This window comes from Kryptolebias marmoratus, linkage group LG4 (genome assembly GCF_001649575.2).
Source record: "Kryptolebias marmoratus isolate JLee-2015 linkage group LG4, ASM164957v2, whole genome shotgun sequence".
In the NCBI taxonomy this organism is placed as follows: domain Eukaryota; kingdom Metazoa; phylum Chordata; class Actinopteri; order Cyprinodontiformes; family Rivulidae; genus Kryptolebias; species Kryptolebias marmoratus.
In genome coordinates, this window is record NC_051433.1 from 464,588 (window position 1) to 470,132 (window position 5,545).

Below are 5,545 nucleotides of genomic sequence, written 5' to 3' on the forward strand. Positions count from 1 at the left end.
GAGCGTGGACCCTGGTCTGTCCAGAGCGTGGACCCCGGTTTGTCCCGAGCATGGACCCTGGCTCCTCTCGGATCCGTCCCTGACATCTTTTCTCTGAGTTGAATGAGGACAGTCACTCATGAATATTTATGCAAACATTTATTTTATTTGACATGTTTTGTTTAATTGTTATTGTTCTGTTTCACTCTGACACTTTTTCCTCCAAAAGGCCAGTTTGATTGAAACCAACATGAAACGTCCGTCGGCCCTGGACAGGTCATGAGGATCAGAGTTATCTGCTGTTTAAACTTTAAACCTTGTGATATTTCTGTTTTCAGCTCCGTGGATGTGACGGCTGCGGCAGATATCTCAGTCTGCGCAGCTTCAGAAGCCCGACGCTTCGGCCCTGCAGGAGTATCGATGACCTGTGTAACTTTGTCACAAAGCATCAGTCAGCTCCTTTGCTGAAAACGTCATAGGGTCGGAGTTTAAAGCTCTTGGGTATCGACCTGTTCTTTCTTATTTCTGGGATGCCCTCAGGCCTTCTCTGGTTGAAACATTAGAGTTATCTTCAACCACAGGCTGAAAACTCATCCTCTGAATCATTTCCCTCCCTTCATATCTTTCCCCTCTGCTGCCTGTAAAACTTAATTTCCCTTCTTCCCCTTAAAGAGCTCCTCCCTTCCATGGTAATTCTCAGGAAACAGTAATACTGTCGGGACGGTCTAATGCTTGAAATCAGACGTTTCTGTGATTATGGCATCTCTCTGCAGAACGTTTTCAGGTCAAGTCCTGTGCTTGGATCGTTGTGATTTATCACCCAGTTCACAGACAGAAGAACAGATTCAGTCTGTAGATGGTGTGGTTTCTTCTGTACATCGATGTTTGTACAGCTCCTGTTTTTTCTGCCTGTTTTCTGTCTGACTTCATTTAACTTAGTTCAAGCTTCAGTTGTTTGAAGTAGCTCATAATTTGCCCCAGTATACATTTTCTTTACATCTTTCATTCTGTTTCAGGTTTGTGTTTGCTTGTTCGTGTCCTGGAAATGTTCCTGTTGCTTGCATGGTGGAAGAGTGGGTCAACACGTTACCCGAGAGCTTGAATGATTGTGTGTCCCTGTGATGGACTGGTGTCCTGTCCAGGATGTCCCCTGCTGGAGACATGAGCCTGAAGGAACAAGCAGGTGAAGAAACGTTGTGTCTGAAAGAGGAGGAGGAGGATTTGACTGCTGTTAACGAGTTATAGAGACAGGAAGTGTTGGACTAAATCTCTCTCATTACCATTTTATTAAGACCTCAGGAAACTCCATAAACTTGTGAAATAAAAGGCAAAATATGTCTTCTTTATGATATCTTCCATTTTACACAATTAGTTTAAGATGCCCTAAAATGCTGAGTAGTTTTTATGCAGACAACAAAAAAAAGCAACCTACCTTTTTTTTCTGAGCATGTCGTCAGCTGCATTTATCCAGAATATTCTGACATGCACACGTTGAATCTGAGCAATAAATTCCCAGCAGCAGCACTCAGACACAACATGTGAAGCACATGTGTGCCACTGATGCTTTCTGAAGCACAGATTCAGACACGGCTGCATTGAAACAACACAAAAGGTAAAACCCATTAAGCCTCAAAGAAACAGGAGCAAGACACTGAAATCAATAAAACTGAACAATACAGCCACAAAAAGAAAGAAAGACACAGAAACACGTTGTCACATCAGGCCTTCTGTGTTTCTCTGCCTCATTTCTTCCTGCCAGCGCCGAGATAAAATATTAACAAGGAGGATGGCACCCTACCCCACATTCTGTATCCTCCACTGCCAATTTAACACTCTGCTTTAACACGCACACACACGGAGCACGTTGGCTTGGATTTAGCTCATAAAAAGACTAACCACACTTATATAAACACCTAGCATACAGGGAACATGTAAAACAGGCCATAAAGCAGTCCTTTCCAGCGTTTCTGTGTAAAAGATGATGCGGTGTGTACACACACACACACACACACACAAACACACACCCTGCTGCTCGTGTTGATCAACCACAAGACGTCTTCGACTCGTCTCTCAGGAAAGCTGCTGAAGACGGAGAGTTTCCTTATCTGTCTCATAGACTGATTGAGTACAGGATGAAGTTTTGCCATCACACACTCATCAGATAATCTGACACGCTCTGAAAACCTGCATTTCAATAATCAATTTACCTGCTATCTTTTAAATGACTCTGTCAGAGCCGTTCCTCAGCTTCCAACATCTGCAGCTCACAATCTAACAGATTATTACAGCAGCTTCAGGCGTGGTGGTCTCAGAATCCTGAGGCCGCAGGTTCGAGCCCAGTCTGTGTCAGGATTGGAGCAGCTGAAGGAACAACAAGCAAACAGTTAGCAACATATTTCCCAGAGCGAGGAGGAGGCGAGGCGTGGCCAGGAGGAGCGGTGCCACTTTTCATTAGATCCGTCCGGATGGACCGGGCTCGCCCTGCGTCTCCTCTGCGTCCACGCAGGGACACAAAGACAGTGTCTCTGAGCCACAGATCAGTTTATTTATTGTTGAGTGTTACAATAAAAACTTCACGAGTTAAAGTTCAGAAAGATCTAAGATTGTGGATTCATTCATGAACAAAGAGAACAGCTGATATGATTTCTGTTGGTCGTGTAGAGATTATCCAGCTGAGGTCTGAGGTCTCCATCATCAGACCTGGGACCCAGAAACGAGTTTCCAGAGGACAGGAGGACGAGTCCTGCTCAGGTGTCTCCAGGACAGCTTGTTCCCACTCATTCCTCCTCTGGACAGTAAAGTTTCCTGATGTTGTCAGAGCAGAGCCAACCTGAGGACCTCGTTAAAACATTTAATCTGCAGTAACGACGTATTGTTGTGGGTTTATTATATATATAAAATAAAATGTCCCCCTGATGCTTTCAGAAGGGCTGTGAAGCAGAGAAACCTGACCAGAAGCACAGAACTGACTGGAACTGTTTATGGTTTGTATTTTATTTTAGGATTGTCTGACGGTTTATAGATTATTACTGGGATGTTATTAGCATCATGGGTCTTTTATTTTGGAGAATCGTGTGATTTCCTCCTCCAGCTCTAAGTTTTCCTTTGTCTCCTCAGGCCAGTTGGGACTCTTCATCACCTCTTCTTCTCCCACTCCCCCTGCTTTCATCAGCCTCCCTCCATGGCGCTGGTTGACTCCTCTCGTAGACGCTCCTGTCGTGTAACCCCCCCACCCCTGTCTGAAGATGTTAGAGCCGTGGCTCTTTGCTGTAAGATGTTTGAGCACCGCTCGGAGCGGGAGAAGGCTGGCTCATCATTATCCCGGGTCCAGTTGGAGTTCACAGCCCCTCTGCTGACCCCCCCCCCCGATCACTTCTGAAGGCTTCAGTTCTGCAGACGTTTCCCTGTGACACCACGGCTTTATTTCATGTTTGCAATCTTTTTTCCACTTTGTTTGGAGTTTCAGTGAAGCTGGGCTTCACTAACAGTATATTTACACCTGAAGGGTTCTGTTTAAATGAGAACAACCACTTTCTGTCCAAAGATTAATGAAACAGCATTCTGTGAGAGGATGCAGTCACCCTGACCTGTTAAAGGAAAACTTTAAACACAGATTTCCAGCAGGCTACTCTCAGCTACTACCACACCAAACGTGGGTTAGAGTCAGTTTTATGTGACGGCCATCTTGAATCAGGTTCATCAGTGCTAGGTGTAGATCCAATGATTGAGACTTTCATTAAAATCCATCCAGTGGCTCAGGAAATATTTTACTAACAGAGACAAATGCATGCAATTACACGATCGCCCGCCTTTCATTGTGGGGGAATCAATTAAACAGTTAAACAACTTTATTTTTGCGCAATATGTATATATATTTGCAAAACAGAAAATAATTGTTGTCATATTGATGTTTTTATCTTCATATTTTATCATTTTTAGAGCTTTAAGCTAATTTCGTTTTCCAGATTCATTTTTCTCAGAGGACAGTTTCCCTGGACGCAAACTTATCTCGGTGCAGGATATTCTCTGGAACATCTTTAACCAGTGTTTGTTGTGAAGTCATCTCGATGCAGGATATTTTCTGGACCATTTTATCAGTGTTTGTGTTGAGCAGTCCCAGGAACCTTCCTCCGCCCTGCAGCCCTGCAGTGAAGTGGTCAGGTGTCGGAGTTTCCATTTGTGACATTTAACAACATATTTTCACTTATCGCACACGTTCGAAAAGAGCTGAAATGTTTGCTGTCAGTCAGAAGAACAAACCAACATTTCTTTGACCCGTTTCCCTTTTCTCTTTCCACCTTTTCACTGAAAATCCTGCAGAAAACTTTAAAATAATCTCTTTTCTTGGCTGTAACTGTTTGTCATGAAGAAGACAGAAAATATATTTTTTATCTGAGAGGATTAGTTTTATATTTACTCCATCCACTGGGTCATAAGATATTTCGCTAATTTTACCTAAACACGGATGTGCAACAACATTATTGGCCTTTTGTCTTCTAAATATGTCTTAACTCAGTTCAAGATGGCTGCCACAGCCAATCAACCTTAGCACAAAAAAGATTGAATTCAGTCACTTTTACAGATTTTAGGCTAAACTTAGGCCTGGTAGTAGCTGAGAGTCATTCCTGGCACATGGCAGAGGGACATTTCTCTTTAATTTGATAACTTAATTTAATTAACACTTTCTGCACTTTTATAAAGTTATTTTTATCATTTATTTTTTCTATTCTGTTTAATTGTAAAAGACGCCGAGTCTCATTCTGCTGCTGACACAAAGAAAACATTTACTCAGAAATAAAACCAACTTGAAGAGTCTGTTAACATTTAAATCTTATTAGCTGAAGAGTTCTTAGGCATCATTTATTTAAAGTCTTTTTGGTGAGAAGAGAAACGACCTGTTTCCGAGCTGTAAATTACAAAGATGTTTCCCAGAAAGTCGATGAGAGTTTGGTGGCATTTACAGAGGAAATGGAAAAATGACTCCCAGTGGTTCATTTGGAATCTAATAAAGAATTCAGAGCCTTTTTTAGCCTTTTGTCTGAGACGCACATCCATCAGCTACACCTGATTCTTCCTTGAAAAGGTCAGGGGTTCTGCAGCCTGCAGAACACAACAAAGCTTGCCAGGTTTTAATCATCACACAGAAGCACATCGAGCTCCTGCAGCTTCTTTGTGAAGCAGTCATGCTAACTCACCACGCCGCCTTCATTTGCACCTCCCGGACACGCAATTTCAGATTTTCCCTGAAAAACCTGAATAGAGAGCAGCGATTTAACAACATGTTACAATTATCTGTTGGAAAGATTCTTGGAATTCAATTTAAAGTTATGTTTTTAAAAAGTTCCAGAAATGTATTAATTTTTTTCTGGAAAGATGGAAGTTGTTTAGTTTGGGATCAGTTCAGGTTGAGTGTTTTTGTTTAAGCTGAACCTTTAAAGTGTTCCTGATGTGCAGTTTCTTGGAGAAGGTGGTCAGATAAAACCATCAGGAACTGATCCATAAATCCACAACCACAGAAAGAAATCAGAACTAAAGCTGGCCCACTCTTCTTTCCAGCGTTGCTTCA

At 42.4% G+C, this 5,545-nt stretch overlaps 1 long non-coding RNA gene across 1 annotated transcript; it reads left to right on the forward strand.

The window, feature by feature from the left end:
- Positions 1 to 6: 6 nt before the first annotated feature.
- On the forward strand, positions 7 to 4,562 carry LOC108229601. Its single transcript, XR_001808309.2, has 3 exons — positions 7 to 1,162; positions 2,905 to 2,963; positions 3,097 to 4,562. It is a non-coding gene; the product is annotated as an uncharacterized LOC108229601 (long non-coding RNA).
- Positions 4,563 to 5,545: the final 983 nt, after the last annotated feature.